The sequence below is a fragment of the Ischnura elegans genome, chromosome 7 (assembly GCF_921293095.1).
Source record: "Ischnura elegans chromosome 7, ioIscEleg1.1, whole genome shotgun sequence".
NCBI lineage: Eukaryota > Metazoa > Arthropoda > Insecta > Odonata > Coenagrionidae > Ischnura > Ischnura elegans.
The window spans coordinates 32,038,182-32,062,217 of record NC_060252.1 but is presented as its reverse complement, the minus strand read 5'-3'; the positions used below and the strand labels follow the sequence as shown (position 1 = coordinate 32,062,217).

Here is a 24,036-nt window from a genome sequence, read left to right as displayed (position 1 = left end):
ATTCGGAATCAGTTTCCTATTTAGTAATATCCTGTCGCATGGTGTTGGTGAAGGATTAAATACAGTTAGTTCTGGTAAAGTGCATATAATCTTAATCCCTGCTTATCTCGCGAATTCACCTTGTGTGTTAGATGTCGGATTAAGCGTTGATGGCGGATGCAGTCAACCTAAGTATACACGCTCGCCTTCGAAGCTAATTGATAGTGGGAAGGGCGCCAAGTTTTTTTTATCGTCTCTTGTTTAAACATTAGGCACGCGTGGTATGTGCATCTGTGTCGTTTAAGTTAATCCCTCCGCTGCGGTCGTGCGTTATCTAGCACGCTTCGCACCCTCCCGTGGAAGGCGCCGCAAATCTTCGTTGCGCGGCCCTTTTATTACCGCAGTATTTTTATTAAAGTTTTCTACTGATTACAGTAAGTTTTCATGGAGTATTTACGAAGTATTCCGTCTCCTCCCTTCATGCAATCCTTCTTCAATTCACCAAATTCTAAACATGAATTACAAATAGCGTTGCTGTCCTCATTCCAACATCTCTGTGTTTGACGAAACAGTTTCAATGAATAGTCATTATTTTCCTACTATTTAATCAATTGAGAAATGCCAACAGCGTGGCCATGTGTACACTATTTATTCATCAAAGTGTTCTACTAGTTAAGGTAGGTTTCCAAGGAGTACTTAAGAAGTAATCTGGGAGCTTCTCTTTCCTTCCAGCGCTGCCTTCTTCAATTCACTGTAAGGTCTATAAAAGGCTTGTTATAAAAGGCCTGTAAAATCCTATTCTCTCCCTTCCCCTCCCTCGTTTACGTAAAATTCTACCCTCTTACACCGTATTCAACATCCCCTCCCCGCTTAGTACTTGCTCCATCGAAACCTTCTGTCTCCTCCGTATCTCATCTAAAAGTTACCTCTCCTCACCCACCATGTCCAGCACCTCGTCGTTTCTCCTCCTCTCTGTCCATTTCACCTTCTCTACTGTTCTCCATACCCACATCTGGTATGCCTCAAATCTTCCCTCGTCCTCCTTCCTTAGTGTCCACGTTTCCGCGCCGTAAGGAGCTACACTTTAGATCAAACTCTTCACTTAACTTTTCTTTAAACTCTTGCGTAACGATCTTATCATCAGCTCTTTTCTATTCATGAACACCTCCTTTGATAAGGCGATTCTCTTCCAGATGCCCTTGCTATTGAATCCGTTCTCCTCTAATGTGCTGCGCAAAAACTTAAATTTGTCTACGTGCTCTAGTTTTTGCCCACCTCCTTTTATCTTTAGCCTCATTCCTAGCTCGCGATGCTTTACAAAACCGTAAAAATTTGGTTTCCTTATGTTTAATCCTCAAGTCATACTCCTCGAAACGCTTGTCTAACGCATCCAATAGAGCTTACAGCCCTCCTCGGACTGGCTAATCAATGTCTGATCCTCCGTGAACCTCACTGGTTTAAACATCATCCCCCCTTACTTTTTCTTCAGCTTCCAACTCATCCCACGCTTCTCTTGCTATCTCCTCATCGTACACGTTGAAAAGCAACGGTGTTTGTGGACAGCCTTACCTTACTCCTCGGCCAATGCCTGCCCACCCAGATTCTCCGTCACCTTCTCCATTCTTATCCATACCCACATCTCGAACGCCTTTTTTTCTAGTCCTTCTTCATAAGTGCCCATGTTTCCTCATGCCTGGAATAGAAATCACTCCTTGTGATGTGCTTAATTGAGAGGTATTAATTATTGCATCTCAATTACTGCACTGTTTGAAAACGCGATAAAACTTTATCTTTCGCTTCACCAGAAAAAAAAACTGTTTCGATTTTAGGAGAGTATAAAAACATAAGCAGTAAGTAATTCTATTTTCATGTAAACCATGTTCAAAACAGCACCATTCTTTGATGATAACCCTGTGTTTACAGTTTATATTCATATTTTTTGCGTGCTATTTTTGCTGGGGAAGGTTCTTTGAAACCCCCTCTGCAATGACCATTTTTTAACCTCGAAATGAGTCCAGAGAGAGGTTTAAAATTGGGGACTGGAGTTTAGAGATTACGCTCATGGCGTCGGGTGCTATCTAACCAAATGACTCCATCGCTTCGCTTCTCGCCCGTGAAACGAGAACTTCCTTCTATATTTAGCGCGCGGAAAGAGTTTCATGGACTCTCAGCTGAAATGCTCTTCCCATTTGTCCAAATATTTATGCGGCTGTGTATATTCTCCGACGCCAGCCTGACAGCCATCGTGAAGTTTGCTCTCGGCGCAGGGGATTCATAAATTCGATTGCGCGAATCTCGTCGTTTTTGTCACTTACGTATTCATCCCGAGGTAAGGCCATTTCGCGCTCTTCCCTTCTTGCTGCAATTGTAATTCTCTGGCGAATTTATTGAACGTGTTTTCGTGAGCAGCACCGCAGCTGGCATGACGAAGAAGATGGCTTGGAGCCGCTTTCGAAGTAAACGCAAAAGTTTTTTTAGGATGTTACGACTGGAATAGAAGCCAGGGCTATTTTCATAGTGTCTCACGCAGTGAATCAACCCTTAGGCTGCTTCGTGGGGTATTCTTTGGGGTGTTCGTTCTGAATTTACGAATGGAAATGACCGTATTCGGAAATCTGTTGGAGCTTCAAATGAATCGTTCAATGAGTCATTCATTGCTCGAAGCAACAACTGGCAACAATCATGAAACGATGGTAATGCACCGTTCTCCGCTGAAGGGAACTCTTTAAAGTGAGCTGTTACACGCGCGTCGTAGGTGGTCATTTATTGAACTTCCAAACAATACCCGTATTTTCTTCTGCATAATGTACTCAGTGACGTCGAGCCCAAATCCAGAAATGCAGAATTACCGCCGGGATAGTCGAGGCTGGAGGTAACGCGAGGCTAAATCGCTAGCGTGTGAAATGTAGACATACTTAAAGGTAAGGGGGCAGTTTCTTTCCTTGGGTACCCTCGCACTTCTAGGATATTTTTTGGAGGTGTGTGAAGGCTTCATCCCGCGGCAATGTTACGATTCTTGACCTAATCAGTAATCCGAGCATAGAAGCGAGTATCCAATGGTGGGAAAACTTCCGTATGGAATCCGAGTAGATTTTTTCCTAGCCGCGCTATCATCCGACGATCTCGATCTGAGGAAAAAATCAAAGTTGTGTTTATCCCTATGCATTTAAATGGAGCGTTATTGTAGAGGTCCCTCTTAAGATGGACCGGCGCGCACTTTCTTGGGTTCTCTTTGGAAGGTTTTAAGGGGACTCCATAGAGGAGGCCCAATTCCATACCATAGGAGGCAGATTTCTGTTTCCGCTGCGGTCGCATTTTAATCGGTTTTCAAAAATATCTGCGGCGCGGATGCACCTTTTTCTAAAATTTTGCAGAATAATGTTTGTAATTGCGAGGATTGGGATTGAAAAGTTATGAATTTGATAGATTACGTCATCGTGTATGTAAATTTTGGTTAAAATCGTTAATTATACCTTATTTCCCATTAAAACTCGGATCACTTTGTCCGGCAGCGATGCGAGTGGCGACCTTTGTTAACTCATTTAAATGCGCGTCGTATGACAACACATTTAGAGGATGCCTTGAGGATCCTCTCTTTCATAGTATTCGTGGAGGGTGGTATCAATGAGTATTCCATATTTTATAGTTCAGTGCTACAGCCTATTTGCTAATATTCTTGGTGTCATTCATCATTGGTTGGTCTCATTGTCACTTTCATTCTTGCTCCCAGTTATATCTAGCATCCGTCGAGCAATCAAGTTTTGTCTTTCTAACGTTTGCTCTGCGGTGTTCAATTTTTTATATTTATCAAATAAAAAATAGACAATTTTCCGGTACTTACCGCGCGTTTTAATTTTTTTACATGCCATCTGGTTTAGTATCAACGTTTAATTCTAATATTCGGAAAACAGCTGTTGTTAGGAAACAAAGGCAAGCCGTGTGCAGGCATAGGCATTATGTGATTCGAGTAAGGACGGCTTCTTGCAATCTAGGTTTGTGAACGGTATTAAAGTACAGTGCTTGATACAGGTGAATTGCTCCAGGAAGACTTACGTTTGTGGAGTAGGTACTATAATTTATATATTGGGGAATACTAATTGCAGTAAGATTTCATGCGACAGAATTTCGCTCCTTCTTTCTATTTTTCTGATGGAAATAAAATGTCCGTTTTCTAATGAAAAGCAATTAGAAATTAATAAATATCCCTAGTTTTTCCTGTTTCATACAACAGAAATGAAAGAAAATAAATTAATTGGTCAAAATCCCATTTCTCAAGACTATGGCATCAGCGAGAGGTTTTGGGAATGGCAAGTTAACTGCACCTTTGAAGCAGATACTATAAATGTCTTTCGCTGTCCAGATAAGGTTTCGTAGTATTCACACATTGCTATTAAAATGTAGTTGACAACGTTTTAGGGCAAGCGGCACCCCATAGTTGATGATTCAGCCTGGAATTCGACTTCCCATTTAATCGCTTTACATTTTATCTAATTCCAACAAACGCCATATATCATTTTAATAATCGCTTATTGATAGCTGTGTGGAACAACTTAAAAGGAAACAGGTTATGCTTTAATCACTTTCTTAGTATGGAGATGGAGTCCATTTGATAGTAATGGCAGTTGAATTATGGGATATTGTCTATAATGGTCCTATAAATTACAACATAATTGGATATTTCTATCACCCATTTAAAATAAATTAGAGGAAACGAAAATTTTTTACTATTGAATAATAAAATCATTATATTCTGGCGTTCGCCAATTACCCCGATCAAAATTCCAGACTTCTTAATTGCCGTGCTCTCCGCCAGTTGGGCCGATAGACAATTAACTTTCCGACATTGAAATTACGGTCAACGTGAATGTCACTCTTTTTTCGATTTTCTTACCGTCTGTTGATTTGAATTTGTTTAATAGTTTCGCACACTCGTGTTGCGAGAGTTCAAAGTTCACTGTCTATCTGGAGAACTCTGGTGATATGGCTACCGGTATGAAATGAGTAAGCTTTCATTAATTTTAACGTCGATCAATCTGCTATGGCTGAGGAAAAATACAGTACTCCCTCTATTATCCGGCGCATCACTTCTCCGGCCCTGCCGGTTGGTGTGGTGGCTAGAGTGTTGGCTTCCCACACCGTGGGCTCGGGTTCGAATCCCGGCGGTAGCTGAGAATTTTCAGGGTCCCTGCTTGGATGTTGTGTGGAGGACTTTTCAAACGCATTACTCCGTCCGTCGGATGGGACGTTAAGCCGCGATCCCTTTGGCGCCTTTCGTTAAGAGCAGGACAATGCCTACGCCGGGTTTCTCTCCACCCTTCCTTACCTACCATTCCCTCATGGCGCAAACGACCTCAGCTGTCGGTCGCCTCCTCCGAAGGCCATACCTTACCGGTAATACGGCATTTTTATACTGGTAGCTACCTAGCGGGTAGGTCGGTAATTTCGAGTAGTTAACTTCACAGGTGAACCTAGTGCAACTCAGAAAAAAGGGGAAATAGTGGTTACTGAGAGGGGAGCCTTCCACTTCAATGGAATATCTGCGCTATTGATACGAAAAATGCAATACTGTAATGTAAGTTTAATTTTTATTTATTGAAGTTTTAAGTATTTTACTTTGTTTATTATGTAGTAATGTAGTGTATAATACAATGTTTTATTTACATGTATGTGTACTTAAGCGGATTTAGGGAGGGACGGGGGGGGACATGACTCCCCCCCAGGCCCTTAAAAAATATACAAGATTTTTAATACGTTCCCGCTATAATTACGTTCGTTTTGTTTTGTCTAATCATTGATAGATATAGATGCATCGAGGGTACTTGAAAAGCTTTTTTTCGCGCGTAAATTCAGGTATCAAAAGTTATATCTCTAGTCAAATTAAAAAGGTAGCCCATCGAGATGGTATGACGCGAAAGTCAGAAAATCACTAAGGCAACGGAGAGCATGCATGGATGAATATAATCCGTACTGATTTATCCGCTATTGATCGCGAGTCAATAAAAAAATATAAGCTGTCTATTAGAAACATAGAAGAGAACTATCGTTATTATACTTGTAACTTATAAATATTTTCGTTTTTATAAATTTTTTATTAAAATAAAAAGTATGTTTATTACAGTCATTGCTGTATGTTACTCTTAATCCCAAATATAGGAGGACAGTTTGTCTGTCAGACCCCTATGGATCCTCTCCCTGAAAAAAACCCTGATCTGCCTTTGTATGTATACAATAAAACATAGCTTCTGCATTTTAATTGCGTCATTTCTAGTGATTTCTAGTAATCCGGCATTTTCGGTAATCTGGCAGTGCTCTGGTCCGATATATGCCGGATTACTGAGAGACTACTGCATTCTTTTTCTCCTCGCCGCTCCGGCTATGATTGCAAGCGCCATCGTTCTTAATGCGTTTGCGAATTGAGCGCTGGACTTCCCCCGGAATGTCCTCTTGGAAATTATGCTCGCTTCAATTTGCTCTCCTCCGAGTCTAATTTCGGAATTCGTTCCTCGTCTTTTTCCGAGATTGGCCCATCAGTTCGATTCGTCTCGCAGGAGGCTTAGATATCACCGTCGCCGACGCCGTGACGTCATGCTGGCCGATGTCCTCCCTTCTTTATACTCTCAACACCAGGGTTTAAGGAGGTAATCTCGTGGATGTGCGATTCAAAAGAAAACTTTTCGTGTATTTTATTTAAATTGTTGTGCCATTTGAGACCACATATATCAAGGTTTCAAATCAAAATAAGGCTACTGAAAATATGTATGATTCAATCCATGATTCCATTCAGTTATTTTTAATTAGATAGTTTTTCCAACTATAAAACCACTGTTTGTCCCATTTTCAAGCAACTGAGCCTTTTAACTTCAATTACCGCGTTAATTTTCCCATAACACGCAAAATTAATCCGGTGATGAGCCTATTTTTTATTTTTAACTTGATGTTTAGAGTACAACGAATGTTATATTAGTTTTTGGTCAAAGTGGCAGAATTATCTAGCATTAGTCATAATTCTGCGCATGCATGGATAAGTATTGCTGTGAAGGGAACTATGCGATCTTATAATTTTAACATCAAATAGGTATCTTCTAAGCTGCGAGTGCTTACCATTCAATGATGAACTTTTATTTTTTTTCTAGGTATGTGGAGGGACGAGCTCGTATCATCTGCATTTGCTGTTCGCCGATACTTCGCACCCACATTTGTTTTGACCAGGTATATTCATGGATCGGAGGAATCATTGAATTTAGAATTTATAAATCGAACAGTTAAAAAAAAGAAATAACAAACAGCACATATTTCTTCGGAAGCCTTCTTGGACTACTGAGAAATGTCCTTGAGTTATGGAATGAAAGACATTTCGTGATCTCCGCGGAGTCGTGCTCGGATGAAGAGTGATACAGGAAATAGAGTAGAATGTGTTGGGAGATGAAAAAAATGATCATGTGCTTTTTAAGCTATCTTCTCTTGCGATGAGGGACTGCATAAAGTGTCACCCGGATGAGCTAGAGGACGTTGATACAGCGTTAGGTTCAACGTGAATGTAAGAAGGTTTCAGGCTTTTGACGACGAGAGCTGAAGGGCGAGAAAAGGCAGATATGGCGTTTTGAGATATAATACAAAATTTTGTCCATTGTCCGAGTCAATTTTTGGGTGGCCCCATCGTTTCTCGACCGACGCTGGTCGCTTTCTCAAGGGAATCTGCCAAGGGAATCAAATAAAGATGCTGGTCGCTTTGTCAAAGGAATCCAGATTCCCTTTAGAAAGCGACCAGCATCGGCTGGAAAACGTTGGGGCCACCCAAAAATTGACGCGGCGACATATCCCAAAAGTTTTTATTCAACATGGAACTTGGACATTTTCGTCGAAGAGGAAGGGGAAAAGGAAGGTTAGGTGTTCTCGAAAGTGAAAAGGTACAAATCCCGAGGCATAGTTTGACATAGCTGGCTATTCTGAGACGTCACACAACAACACATTGATGCAATGTGATAATTGAAACAGAACAGTATTTGCCATTTTTTATTCTTCCTCTAATAGGGAGGGGAATAAGGGAGGGAAGGGAGGAAGAATAAAAAAGTGTGGAAAATACTAATGCTGTTTCAATTATCACTATCCATGGGCTTCCACAAAGTCAACTCGTCAACAATCCGTTTGACATTTATGCATATTTTGGAAATGGAAATCTTAAATTTCCGGATCACAACAATCCCGCGTGAACCAGACTGGTCCGCGATCTCTTCTATCGCCGTAGACGAGGGAACATTATCGGTCTCATCTCGCTGAGCTTCCATTGACCGCTTCCTCTACTATAGATGCCTCCTTCCTCCCTTCCACCCCCCTCTCCGTCCGTGCTCTGTGTTGCGCATCGAATACCTCTGACCGCAGCAGCAGCGAAGGTTGATTTCCGGTTTCCGAGGACCGTTATTAGCGGCGGTGGGCGGGATCGCGTGAATTATGTGAACCGGCGCCAATGGCCCTCTCTCCCTCTCTCTCTCCTTCCCCGTCCCTTCTTTCGCCTCGGATCGGATTCCCACATATCTCCCCGAAGGCCAAGTACGATCACATTCATGCCCGTCCCTTTCGGTTACTTCACTTCTCTGGCTCATAAGATTGTCCTTTCCGGAACATGATCCACTTGAAGAACAAGTTACCGTGAGATGGGAAAAAACGATTGCATGGGAAATTCGAGGAAGGATCGAGAAGGAAAATTTCATCGAGGAATATGCATTTCGGGCTAATCAGAGGTAAGTTTACACTTCTCCCGAGTGGCCTAAGACGCACTTGATTTTATTTTGCTTTTTTACGTCTTGCTGGGATGTATGGCCAGCAGAAATTCGAGTCGATTTTCTCAGAAACGAGTGGAGATGGAAGTATTTTACCTTTTGCCACCGTCATTACTTTTGTTTTTCTAACTTTGCCGTGTCGATGTGTATCTGCCCAATACATCTACATACTACTCGGTAAGCCGCCTCAATGGGCGTGTGGCAGGGAGGTTTGCACACCAGCCGCTGACAAATGAACAGAACTATGCGCACGAAGTTCCGCCGAACATTTCTTAAGTCCGTTAAGCCTGAATCACACGATCATTTTTTCTTCATTTTCGAGTGATCACTCCAGTGATCACTCGAAATGATCGTCGCGCGCAATTGTTTTTTCCGCGATCATTCCAATGATGATGATTTCCATCACTTTTTTCATCACTCCTCTGGTCGCTTTTTCCGTCGATCACAACCGTCACTGAAACCCCATATCAGCCAATCAGAACGCATGCCCGTATGGAGCGATTGCATCGCAACGTTTGATAATCGTGGGAACGACGTAGAGCTGTGATATCGGAAATGATGCGAGAAGCAACGGTGTGAGGGACCGTGTGATTCAGAGAAATGATCACTCGAGCGATCACTTTTCCGGTCCCGAAAAGCGATCGTTCGAGTGATGAAACAAATGATCGTGTGATTCAGGCTTTATTGTTCGGGGAAAAAATTCACATACCAAGCCTTTCGGCCAAATATCCCTCGCCATTTATTGTTTTTGTCTTACCTTGAACTATAGTGGGGTTCTAATATTATGTTCCACGCGTCGCTCTGAAAGACATCTGTTCCTCGATTGCTGAGGTAATCTTTGTCTTACGCGCAGCCTCCGAGCCTCTGGTGACTTCCAGCTTAATTCAAGGGAAAGATGTGTAACATTGTGCTTTCGCTCATATCAGTTTTTTTTACGACTCACGCAGCTTCCCTTTGTGTTTCATTTAATTCGTGAATTAAATCTTTCTGCGCGGGATATCATTAGTTTGTCGAATATTCTAGGTTCGATTGAGTCCTCAAGAGTCGCAGTGATTCTCTATTACGACTCTAGGGAATCTTCTGAGTGAATAATTCTAAAGAAATATCCCGATTTTGAAGCAGTTCACTTCGAATTATAAACTGGGCTTTCTAAGAGGAATGCGCTACGCATCGATTTCAATTCTCGGAGCTGGGCATAATCCTTCTTTCCCAGATGTCGGCGAGCTCTGCATTTTATAAAAAATACTCAAAATGAATGGGCGCTATTCGCTGGGATTTAATTACGCCCCGGAGCGGGCAGTCGCTGTGGAGATGATAGGGGGAGATGGAGTGGGTAGGATATGTCCGCCTTGGGCGAGGCACGGGCCGAAGCCGAGAGGGAGAGTGAAGGAAGAAAGGCCTCTCTGCGTACGTATTATATGCCGTAAGCCCCAGGCAAGGACAAGGACGACGGAGAGGGGAGGTGGAGCGAAAGGGGGGCGTTCAGCTGGGCTGAGTTGAGAGTTCGCCACGCATCGCAGCCTATGGCAGGGAAGACTGTCTGCTTCCTCGATGAAGAACGGCCGTCTCGAGCCTGAATTAGAGGTGGATAATACAATTACTTTCCTGTATGGAATGCAACTGATCCTGAAAAATTACTGCATTAAGTACTGAGTAGTGGCTACTTTACAACGGCGAATCTTATGTCTCGTTCAGATTACGATTGTTCCAGCGGTCGTTGGAACTATCGTGCAATCACGCTACGATGGCTAAAACCTGTGCTGCCCTATGGTGCTGACATCTGAAGTGAACAAGAAATTGACGGTTAGCAAAACTGTTGAGGTATGCAGGGTCAAGATATTACTGGGTTCAACGTGTATTTAACGAATAAGTTTTCTTCCGCCCATATTCTTCCTTGCTTGGAAAAATTCTTGAAAAAAATAGAGCGAAGGGAGCTTCACGAACTTTTCGTCTTTCTCTTGTCGCTTCCTTTTCCGGTCTCTCAGCGCCTAACCATCGTAAAGTGGCAACGTTAGGAACTACGTGAACTATTTTCCGGACACGCATTCACACAACTAGTTTTTATTTTATTTTTTTATTTTATTTTATTCTCAAACCACCGGATAGAGCTCTTATTGGCCATTTTACACCGGGGTGTTCAACAAATGTAACAAGTAAACGTACACAAACGACTATGTCCTGGACTGGGGCAACCTACCCAGGCGGGACTCGAACCCGCGACCTCTTGTTTGGCAGGCGAGAACGTTACCCCGCCGCCACCGAGGCCGGCAACTGGTAACTATCGTTAGGACGATCGCTGGGACAATCGTAATCTAAACGTGGCATAATTAGCTGTTGGGAATTTGCATACGCATCGCAGCATATGGGAGGGAAGACTGTTTGCTTCCTCGATGAAGAACTGCTGTCTCGAGCCTGAATTAGAGGTGAATAATACAATGACTTTCCAGTAAGAATATCTATCCATCTTTCTCCGTTATACACAGCGAATATCGAATTCGAATTATTCGCTTTGACTTCTCGCGGAGCTCCTATTGCGTCCTTAGTATTAACCAGCGTTAGTGCTTAAAGTCTTAAGCGAGTCTTAAGTTATAAATCTTTTTTTTACAAGTCCTGAACGAGATTGGGAGTTTTGTAGGTTAAATAAGAAAAATCTAAGTGGTGAAAAGTACTATGTATGCATTTCATTTATCTGCTACAATTAATCGCGGAGTTCCTATCGGCCTCAGCATTAGCCAGAGTTAATAATCTAAGTCTGTAGCGAGTCTTAAGTTTTAAGCGAGATCAGATGTCTTGCGAATCTGGCTGTAGACTCGTCCGCGTTCCCTACCCTCTCGGCGAAACCGTTAGAAGGAAGTGCGTCTCTGTAGAAGAAGCTGATAGTGGCGTCTGGCCTGTGCGCTGATCGCATCTCCCGATTCGACTACATGGGGTCCCAATCTCTGATCCTCCTCGCGACGGAAGAAAGACCTCTTGGGAGGTGAGAGCGCCCATCTGTGCGTTCCCAGCAGGAAGAGAGAAGGGTTCCTTTGATTGCTGGAGCAAGTGGGCTTCCCATCCGTCGCCGTGGTAATGGGGGGAGGCGGCGCGAAATCGCATCTGGCATCGCGAGTCCCTGGCGGCGGAGGGCCGTACTAACGACTGCCCCACATTCGTGATCTGCACACACCATTACACTCACTACCCTTTCATTCAGGCGTCTTGTGTCGAGAGCGGGAATTGAGCGTCTTCGGTGAAGATTTCTCGGTTTTCACAGCGGGTAATATCTTCTTGTATCTCCTACCAACGTATCCAAGTGAAACTCGCACATCGTCCTCAAGAATTCAAGGATGCCTGCATTAAATGGATTCCTGACTCCCTTAAGATGATGGGCGACTTGAAGATCGAAACGCTGGGTGGTGATATGGAGGAACGTACCCGTTGTGACACTCGAAAAGTCTTTATTGCCATTTTGGCCGGGAAAAAACAGACATTACATAATCAAGCATTTCTTCATTTATTACAATGATAGAGCTCGATGAACATGAATTCAATGAATGAATCGATGGTTTTCAAAACAAAATAAGTTTGCTAATAAGTAAATGACTTCGATAAATACTTATATTGCTAAAATTTTAGATTAACGAAAGCGTAGACGCGCTGTACGCAGATCTGTTGTCGTTATGTGGCGGCGAAAGAGGACATGTCTTCACTAAATTTAATATGTACTAACAATGGGAGGATGTTAACAGGTGGAATCGGTGTAGTAGTAAGTAGTCAGTATATTTAGGCTAGAGAGATTAAACATAGGAGAAGAAATTCCGGTGGATGAGGATTATCTCTGAACGGAGATTATAGACTTATAGTATACGTAGACTGGGGAGAGCCTTTTGGGATATGAAGGCAAGCGATGGGCGTGAACAAAATACTGCCCGAGCTTCTGAAGAATTTAGTGAAGGCTAAAGGGAGGAAGTGGTAGCTTACTTAGTGGGTGGAGCGCTTGGCGCTTCGGAGTGAAGAGTCTTAACTTAAATCTCGGGTGGAACCTTTGGACACCCGCAAACATTATTTCCTTGAAGTGCGAGGTGGCCCAAGGGAAAATACTGACAGGAAAGAGTCCCATTACTTATACCTAGCCGCACGCCTATTTAGGCGGTTTTCCGGGTTTTTAGGTGGACTTGTGTGTGTTTTCACGCTCCTGTGGCTTAATGAGGTGGGAACCCTACCTTCATATGTCCCTGCTAACCTTATATCTAATCACCGAGTGATTAGGGAAGAGGGAATTATTTTAGGAGAATTTTTGTCTAATAATTTCGTGGTAGCTATGTTATTACTACCGGTCTATTCCTTTGCCAGTAGCTTATACACTCTTATGATAACCCTATTTGCGCCACTAGCAAGGACTCAGCCAACTTTTATTTCATCTTAAGTGAAGTCCTTCGGGTTTCAGAGAAGCATCTCTTTAAAAATCGCAGATCAAAATTTTCACGTAGAGCAAATTTCTCTGACTTACCTTCCCATTTATTGGCATGGATTATATTAAATGCTTTCTGAACGGTGAACAGTTATTAAAGTTTAAAAGCCACTACCTACTTGGAAATTGACTATACGAACAAAATCCTAGTTGCTCAAATAATTAATCTTTTGTAATGAAAATTTCCTATTTCCCCTTCTGATATAGCAACATATCAGGATTTATAATTTCTAAGATTTTACGATCGAAATATGATCTGCTCTTCTCTGAGATTGTGTCGGGAAAAATTTGCTGGAGAAGATGGGGTATGATTAATTTGAAGGATATTGTTTCACGAGCATTGATTTAACATAAAACGGTCTTCGATAACAACAAAATCACTAGACATAGGTCGCATAAGAGTATACGAATGTAGTTTTTTACTATTCAATTATTATTTTCCATTATTTCCAATATCAGAGAGCTATTTTATCGTAATTTCATTTCTAGCAGCTTTAACAAGAACGAAATCAGTCTACAATGATCCGTTTCGAATATATGAGTGTAAATTTTAACGATTCAATCCTCATTTTCCAACATTTCCGATGATGAAATTACCTTGAACGTCTTCCAACCGAAAGTTATGCCAATGTGTGTCCAAATATGTCCCGGGAATTTTTATTTTGGTCGCTGGAATTTATTAAGTGCCCATTTTTTTTCAATTGAGAGATCGGATTGCTGTTGGCGCGCGTCGGTGTTTGTATTGAGCAAAACAGTTGAGGAGAGGAGTCGCGTGGATTGATTTGCATTTACGACTATCTCCAAAGTTTAGCACGCGATTGCCCCAATAAATTCCGACCTGCGCGTCCATCGCGTGTCTCTTGTTTTTTATATCCGCCCCCTTAACGACCGATGGTTCTCGGAATCTCCGCTCGCTGGATAATGGCGGTCCGAGCTGGCGAACCTCTTAATGAGCCTGCGTCGGAATCAGCAAGCTTCCACGGTTCCTTACCCCCACCTCCTTCCTGATTCACCTCTCCCTGGTGCTCGCGATGTCCCGTTCGCGCAAAAATGGCAGCTATGTGATTGGGAGGCTGATAAGAATAAGATAAGTTGCCCCCCTACCTTTGGGAATGCATTGGTTGACGTAATAAAATTGGAAGTTTATTTCATTGTTGTCATAGACGTTGTTGTGGTAGTCATCAATTATCACAGGTTTTCATTATCTCTCAGTTAATTATAATTATAATCTCAGTTTCAGCCTTGAGGAAGTTCATTTTATTGTAAAAGAATTAGAAATACTTTGTTATATTCCACAAATTTATTTATCAAGTACAGCTAGTTTCGACGTAGCGCTGTCATCTTCAGGTACATAGAGTAAAACTAAAAACATGCAACATATATAGCATCCAGGTTGGGGGGATTACAGCCAGCGGTCTTTCATTCCCCCTCACCTGGATGATACATAAGGATCATTTTTTAGTTTTTACTCTTCGTACCTGAAGATGACGCCGCTGCGTCGAAACTAGTTGTATCTGAAAATAAATTGGTGGACTATAACAAATGTTTTCTTTTCATGCAAAAAAGGGTTTTCATTTCTGCGCAAACCTTTTTTGATTTTGGTTCTAAATTGACTTCGTGCAAGCAACAGTAAAACCTCCCCAAACGGCCACCTTCATTCAGTGTCCACCTCCATGAGCGACCACTTGTTTCTGTAATTGGACGTATTTCACGAAAATAAATCAATGCAAAGTTCACCTTTTTTTGAGCGGCCACCGAGCCTTCGACTACCTACGGCCGAAGCCCGTTGCGGCCAGAGGCACGTAATTTTACAACCTAATGTGAGAGCATGAATTTCAAAACTTACCATATAAACCCGCGAATTGCATGAACAAAAGTCTAAATGCAGCAACGCACCATGGCAAAATAGCCCCCTTTTCAATTTTAAAATTAATGCTCGCTCGATTAAGGAAAAGGTGGAGATTGAAGATGCACGATTTCATGCTCCGTGCAATGGAGGTTTTCAGCGACCGTTACCCGACCACATATCTGCAAAATACTTTATGGTATAGTTTTTCAGCATATTCTATAAATTCTACCTTATTAATTCTAACTTAAATGAGCGTCTGAAATGTGTTTTAAATTATGCGAATTTTACCTTTTCAGTTTTGGTTCCTAGTGCTGAAGTCAAAAATAGCTCTATTATATGTTTACTCTGTAGTAGGACATAGCAGACGTCAAATTTGTTTTTTTATTGTTTGATTTGCGTTGTTTATTGTTTTCTGTTTGATTTGCGTTGTTTATTTTTGCCCAAATTTTCCAATCCGTTCTGCAAATAACTGAGCTTTCTATGGAGACATGACTGTTGTATTATTGTAAACCCATGCACACTTTGTTCAAGTACAAGTATCGCGTGATTCGGTCTTAGCTTCCGTCGCTTTGTGATCGGGATCCCTCAAACGTGGTTGGATAAACTCCTCGGTGGCTGTGGAGGAAGTTTGTTACCATTTTTGGGGCCTTCCGGACCCCATCCCATTCCTCCGACGAAACACATGCATCAACCCCTCCCCCTCTTCGACAACCTGTCTTTCCTTCCCGTGGGTCCTTCTCTAAGGCCTTTTAAGGTCACGTCCACCGCCTCATTAGATTCTTCAAGTCACGTACAATCCTTCCACAGACGAATCGCGCATTAAAATTTTTTGGCTCACGAAGACGCGCGACCACCCGCTCGATTCGATCGGTCTGATTTCCTACTCATACCTTTCTTAAAAATTACGCTATCAACCTTGATATTTCCAGGGTGTTTTTAAGTGCAGACCCTTGTAAATAATAACTACACCTATCTTGCGAAAATTGTCTCTGCGCTGCGGATGTATTTTAAAACGGATGAAAATTGTTAAGTAGCATCATAAATCAAGCTTTTACGCGACAGTGTCTTGCCAGTCTAGTGCTGACACAACAGTGGTGTTGCCAGGAATTTTATTCGGGGGGGTATGGGTCCAAAAACTGGGGGAATATAAAAAAAACAGCGTTCTTATTTGAGGGTTTTTAACTAATTTTCAAAGAAATCTTTTGTAATTTTACGATTTTTCAATATTTGGTTTTCTCTTGTGATGCAAAGTGGGGGTGCTTTTATATTCGGGTGTGGTGGGTGGGGGGAGGGTAGGACCCCACCCTCGCTACGCCTCTAGACAGTGACTGAAGCCTACTCCTTGTAGTGTCATTTGTTTTGATTTTTGTCTCTCGGGAACTGTAGCTCTCAATGGAAAATATTTGCAGATGTCTGATGATGTACTACGGCAGCGTCAGGAGTTACAAATGGGGTAGTTGCTTTATAGTACTTTTTATATTTATTATTTTATATTTACTATAGTTTCTTACAGCACTTTTTGCATGTTTTAGCTTCATTGGAAGATTGCCTTCATTTGTTGCTGGCAAGTTTTTAAATTTGCATGAATGTGGAAGCGTAATTTGATATTGTGCATGGGCGTACCCAGCGAAGGGCAGGGCGGGGGGCAGTTGCCCCCCCCCCCCCCCTAGAAGCAAAAAACGCAAAAGCCTTTTAGAAAAATCAATACTGAATTGAAACGAAAGTATTCAATAAATTTCTTTAAACCCACGAAAAATGATATGCATTAGAATAAGATATGTAACTAAAATGAAACTATTTTTTCGAGGAAATTATCTCATAAACTAATGTCACAACTTGGCTTGCCCCCTCCCCTAGACCATGACTTTCCCCCCTTAATAATGATCATGGGTAAGCCCTTGCTAGTGTGCGTAATGAGTGGTGTGTATGTGAGAATTCTCTTGTATGCTGGTCCAACAGATCAATTAATTAATAGATTTTAATAGATTTCTACCAGAGCTTTCCATGGAGGCATGACTGTTGCATTTTAGTAAATCCATGCAACCTTTGTTCGGGTACAAATATTCTGTGATTCGGCCCTAACTTCCGTCGCTTTGTGATTGGTATTTGCATGTTAATTGATCACCCCCTGACAAACACCCTGTGGTGGTTCGCAGCAGTGGCGCAGCGAGGGGGGGTTTTGGGGGATAAACCCCCCCCCCCAAAGCTCAGAGAAATTTTTAAGTTTGAACCATTTTACTTAATTGGATTAATGTTACTTATAAAATAGTGTGAAAGAGAAGAAATACTCAGGTGTGAAAAGATTAGCTGATAGGAGAACTGAGGAGAGAGCTGCCTCAAACGATACAAAAAAAGATGATAAAATAGAGTAAGGATTAATAAAGTATCCCTCAGAAGGCCTTAAAACTCACAATATTGAAACATTTTTCTTAAAAATTTTCAGCGGGAGGGCCTCCGCACCTCCCGCTTACCCTGGCCGGTATTCTTTACTCCCCCACACCCTCCAGTATTAGTTGCGCCTAAAACCCCCCCTAACCTTATTTCCTAGCTGCACCCCTGGTTCGCAGGGTGTTTCGTATGTATCTCACGGCTTATGCCTAGCGTTTTAAGGGCTATGTCTTACGTTCATCATGGAATGTGTTTCAGTTATTAAACGCTCTCACGACGCCACGGACTCCGTTAAGTTGGATTAAGATCTTCAGCCTTTGCAATTGAAATGAACGAAGCACCTTAACACTCTGGAGCCCTAGAGCTTAACAGAAAAAAAGAGATTTAAATTTATTACAGCTACGCACACGGTTCATTATTCGACCACTAATGCCGAGAGCTTTTAAAAATTTCAAATGAGATCACGGGCGCTTTCCTCCGGATTATGCGTCGGCGTTTCAAGTGATCCTCAGGTGGGGCTGTCAGACGTGCGGCCCGGATTGTCTGTGGGAGTAGGAGGGAGAGCGCAATGCATTCTGGGAAGTGTCGTGAGGGAAGAATTACGGCGGGAGGTAGGGTTGGATTGAGGTCCGAGGTTCTCATCTGCGTGGGTGGGAAGGTGTGGTAGGCTCACTGTGCGTTGTTGAAGGTTATAGTTCTATAGAGAAGAAAGACGGGTTGAGATTTGGTGGTGGAAATAACACAGGACCAGAAGCGTGAGAAGGTTTGGTGCACAGGGAGATGTGCTATGTCCAGCGTAACGATCTTCATCTCGAAAATAAAAGTAAAATAAATATAAAATAAAAATAAAGTAAATTAAAAATAAAAGTATAATAAATATAAAATAAAAGTAAAATAAAAATAAAATAAATATAAAATTAAAATAAAATACAGATAAAATAAAAGTAACATAAGAATAAAATAAAGAAAAAATAACATAAAAATGAAAAAATGGATTGCTGCCCTATAGTTTTGTAAAATTCCATCTGCCAAATTTATTTTAGTTTGGCAATTTCTTAGGGGACTTTATAGATGAAAACAAATTGGCTACAAAGTGCATCAAAAGGTGGTTCTACCACAAACAGTGCACCTTCAGAAGAACTCATAATATTTATATTGATAGCGATGCCAGCACCATCCATTGAGAAATTTTAAAACTTTTGCCATGTAAAAATTGAGTTAGGTAAATTATTAAATTTTAGAAATTTTATAGCACAATGAAACTAAATTTCAAATGTCTGATTAGTAAATATTGGATTGTCATCAGAAGAATGCAAATATATGAACATTCGAGCCGATTCGACTATGTAAAGTGGGTTTAGAATTAATAACAAGATTCCATTGACAAAACAGACAAACAAGCGAAGGAAGTTAATAGAAAACGTATAAAATGGGATATAGTGAATAGGCGTTCTGGTCTCGTCAGTTCATTCTTTCAGTGGTACAACCTATACAGTCGCGACAAGTGGGACCAAATACTCAAGGCTTTCCTTCTGGATGGCTTTGATGAATTCTTTTCGGGCATTAAACCGGGTCAAATAGTTCATGTCGGCCGACGTTACGTTATAATTCTTTTATAGCATCCTCAGGGCTGAGCTAAGTTGCCGCAGTTCTATGTATACGATTTATGTGTACGATTCCGCGTCAACTGGGTCGTCGTTGATCGGTGGTGTCTCTAGTTAATTACCTCCGATCTTCCGTGCCGTTCCAATGCACCTAATTCTCCCCTAGGGCTTTATGATGCTCCTCTATCCTCCGAGGCGATGTTTAATGAAGAGAGTGGTTTTGTATTTTGTTTATTACTCCCGTTAAATCACTCTGCGCTGAGCCCAAAATGTTCCCGGGTTATTCAAGGTGTGGCCGAACTAGAGCAATATAACATCCCATTTTAATTGCCGTTCGCCCATGCATTTTATAGTCTTCTCGATAGTGCCTTCTCTGCATCTCCGTCAATATTTGTTTGCGTTATGTTCACCCTTTGCCCCAGGTAATCAAGTACAAAAGGTGTCGAATGATTTATTCACACTCGTCTGGATGTACATAACCCCTTGCGAGCCATTTCTAGGGTGTTTGTCTATAATTCATTCATTCAATTCATCAATGAATGTCATCAATGCCCACATTCAAACCAATCGCTTGTAAAAATATTACGCGTAATAACAAAATATACATCCACATTCATGCAAAGGCAAAAATTGCCAACGGTTAAGTTATTGTTACAGCAAATCAAATTAAGGTTAAAACAATAAAAAATAAAAACATAAAATTAGACGACCTCGAGTGTGACGCCGTTAATTTTATTAGTTGAGAAACTTTTGTTATCCATAATACTGCGAGGATATAATGACATTTTAAGTCTTTGTTTTGCTGTCTATTTCCTTTGTTTTCTTCGCTTGATCACTCCTACCATGACATGCCTGGAAATACATTTTAAATCATTTTGGCAATAATAATTTAACTTTAAGGAGATTCCGTTAATATGCGTCAAAATTAGACCATTTTAAATATCTTTAAAACGTTCTTTGAGCCTTCGGGGAGGTATCTACCCCGTCATCCCCCCCAACACTCCTACCACTCGTACCGACTGTAAAGGCCGTTTTACACGGGGCACGTACTTGCACAATCTGACATATGTACGAAGGCGCAGTCAAAATTTCATCGTGTAAAGCGGTGAATTGCTAGAACACATGCGCGAATGCGTGGGCGTGAGATGGAAAAATAGCCCCTGTTCTAATTTCGTTCATGCATTCGCGCAATTCCACGCCATTTTAGAAATTAATGCAGTTTTAAGCTGCGTAATTCCGTGCCCCGTGTAAAACGGCCTTAAACGAATGTGTCATGTCGTCTTAGAAAAAATCTCCAAATATACTAAGTAAATGTAGCCTATACTTTGATCTAAGTGGCATAACATTTTGGAAACGCTGCTTTTTATATCTTAACAACTTGTCACGAATCTGGCCGCCCTGGGCTGCACTTTGTTGATATCAGCTACTTATTATCAGTCCTACTTCATATGGGCCCCACTCGCTAGCAGCATATTCCGAGTGAGAACTTACTAGAGTAAGGCAGCTTATACCTTCACCTTTCTACAGCAGTTAACGAGGATTCCTCGTACAAATTCCTGTTTACGGTTGGCTTTCCCGCAAAATTCGCGTATGTGTTTATCCTACTAAAGATCCCCAGTAATGGTGACTCCTAAGCATTTTACGAGCTTGGAATTTGATAGTCGAATCCCGTAAATGGTGTAAAACCTCCTTGAAGAGGTATCCTTTTTCCAAATATTTATCACCATACACTTTTCAAGATTTAATTATAACTCCCAAGCACTGCAGCATTTATTTATAGCAGCGAGGTCCTTTTCTAATGCTTTTTTATAGCAATGGCCCTTCGTGGTTACTCATATCGTATTTTTATCCACATAAGGCGAAAAAGCTACGGAAACTTGTCTTATTTACTGAATGATAATGAAAATTTTTCCTGCTTCATTCTTTTATCTACTATTTGCTAGGTACACAAAACTATAAGCAATGAAATGCTGATACCCCCACCTCAAGTGAAGACACGATACTGCGCGTCTGGCCATCTTGAGAAGAACCTTTAAAATCGCGCTGCGTTGCAATGCGTGAGAAATCACGTGGCTTCGAAATTTCCCTTAAATATTTCAAGAAAATCGTGCGAAAAATCCACAGAGAAAAAAAAATCATTCGCCTTGACCGGGATTCGAATCCGGATCCCTCGATTGTGTACCTTTTGTGTCCAAGTGGCGTCAAGGAGATAGCCAATCATGGTGGCCAAATTGCAGTTTATTACAGTTAAAGAACATTACGAAAGGTCTTTTAGGAAATATCGTTGGCTAAAATCTAAAAACACGTATCTCAAATATAGCAGATTTTCATGACAGCAAAAAAACGATTAATATTTGTTACTTGCACACGCACAAATTAAAAACTAAAAGTTCATAAAAGTGAACAAGGAGCGTTCATTTGCAAAAAAAGTTGTTTTTGCTTGTATTTTATTTTTTAATGTTATTACGCTTTGTTTAAGATATCTGTCTCATACCGGCCGAATTTGAGACACGTGTTGTTAGAACTTAGCCATCGATATATTGTTTTATAAAATACATACAGCTGCGGTAGGAACTGGCATCATGCCGATACCACCACTGCACAAACGCTCAACAATCGCCCGCCGAATCAAATCCGCTCATCTAGTAGCCCATGTAATGTAAGGATAATAATAGTGGGCGTGTTGCTCGCGCCCCCTTCAGGATACACGTGTAGCCATCATACATATCACGTGACGTCGGGTTTTTAATGGGAGAAAAGAATCCCGGGAGGAAAAATTAGGCAGACATCAAAATGAAATACTATATATTAAAATATGATGCATTTCACTTACCAATAAAAAGGTCACTGGAGCTTCCCTCGAATGATTTTTTTGGCTCCTAAATGCACGGCAATAGTGTACGATTCGCTGATTGTATGCAAGTCCAGTAACACAATACCACGTTACCAGTGGCGTAACTAGAAATATGCTTGTAGCAGGGTTCTAATATTTATTTATTTATTCCTGTGCCATCGGAAACAAAACCTTTGGCATTTTATAAAGTTTTTTACACTTAACATTGAAACGTAGACTAGCAATGCCAACCTTCCTGTTCCACAGCCAGGTTGACGACTGCGCTGCCTGTCGTGCTCTTGTCGCCTATCATTGTGGCGCCGCACAATGGGCAGAAATCGAAAAAAAAGCTGGCCAATAAAATCAAAATATCGACATTTTTATTTCGCGCCGGGAATAGTATATCGGAATTTTGGAATGTCTCAGGCAGGAGTTTGGTTGCAAAAAAAAACATCTGAGGGCGAAGGGAAAGGAAAGGAAAGCGGAGATAGGGGAGGGTTCGGCCGTGATTGCAGTGAGGAGGAGTCTAGATCAGATTGGTTTGAGAAGTATTAACAGCAACAATCTATAACTGAAGCTATGTATTTTTTTCAAAATAATTTTCTTTAATGTTTATAGCTCGCCAAAGATCGACAAAAATCAATAAACGGGCGTCGTTGCCCGTCATAGTGTTGCTGGTTGCTAGAATTTTAGAAGGAGATCAACTGCAGAGGGGAGATAGGAATTAATTGTGGATTGCCACTGTTTGTCCCCCATTTTGTGGGAAGGCTGTTTTTGGTCCGTTTTTACACGTTTTTTTGCCCTCAACTTTACGCAACGTAGAGCTACAGTGCTGGGACCAAGTCTAAAATGTGCGTGCAGATATTTTGCGTCGAACGCACCAAACTCTATCCCTGTAGGAGTTGGTAAGACTGAGATAGACCCCAAAGTGTGACTGAGGATAAGGCAGACAAACTGAAACGCTAGAAAACTTAATATAGTATACAGGCGAATATCCACACCCAGTCGGGACTCGAACCCGCGACCTGCTGTGTGGCAGGCAAGGACTTTACAACGCGGCCACCGAGGCCGGCAATATGATGTTCTCTCCGTGGTGATATCCGGTGGAGGAGGCAAGAGGCGGGGTCTGTGCGTGAGTCCAGAAGGAGTCTGCGACCGAAGGACCGGTGAGTGCGTGTGTATTTAAAGGAGGAGTCGCTCAAGTGGATGCTTCAAGTGGTCTGCTTCCTCTCTCCTCGTCTTCTTTCTTGGGAATGCGAGGGCGTTGCGCCGCCGCTGTGACCAATATACATACATATGTGAATTGGGAGGGAGTGAGGGAAGTAAATACGTAATAAATACGCATGTATGTTTACATAGTCTGGAGGAGGACGGTGAGAGAGAGAGAGAGAGGGAGAGAGGGAGAGAGAGTAAAGAGAGAAGAGAGACTGTTAGAGAGGTGCGCCTGGGAGCCATGATGTCGTGGGCCGGTGAGGATCGTTCTCAAGTGTCCGCGCTGCATCCGTCGATTGTTATCTCTCGCCTGCGTCCTCTATCATGTTACCTGTACGCAAACTGGCTTGCCCCTTCCTGGACAACACCGTTGTGTAGCATTTAGTCCCAGCATCAAACCGGACCTCTGTGGCGTTGCGCTGTGAACAATCAAACTAGGTTACACATTGAAGACTAGCGATTCATTGGGGTTTATTTGCCATTTTACTTTTTAAAAATTAATATCATAATCTGTTTGTTATCCAGAGCTTTCTCCGAGGTTCCTCAGATTAACATCCTTCCTCTGGGGTTCCTTATTCAGCTAGTCCAGGTATTCTATCCCCGTTGGATCTCGGCGTCGTACGCACCTTAATGCTTTGGCCTAAGTTCTTGTTCATCGTGTGCCGAGATTTTCAATGCAGTTATATTAATACCGTTGCTCTCGTGCTCTCGTTTTTGGTTATTCCATTCGAAATTTGGTGCTACCGAATAATGATGGACATAAAATGGATCGACGGAGTAAGTAATGGGGAAGTAAAGGAGTAAACCTTTGTAAGGTTCACTATTATTTTAATATGGGCCCGCCCCCGGTTTCGTAACGTACTTACATCTTCAGGTGACTGATCTTACATGCATCTTATATGTCGTATTCAAAATGTATGTATAAATATAAGATGCATGTAAAA

General features: G+C 41.8%; 1 protein-coding gene across 2 annotated transcripts in view; it reads left to right on the top strand.

The window, feature by feature from the left end:
- The window catches only part of LOC124162097 (CD151 antigen-like), a 178,673-nt gene that overhangs the window by 28,656 nt on the left and 125,981 nt on the right, over positions 1 to 24,036 (top strand). The gene's annotated exons all lie outside the window — the stretch shown is intronic.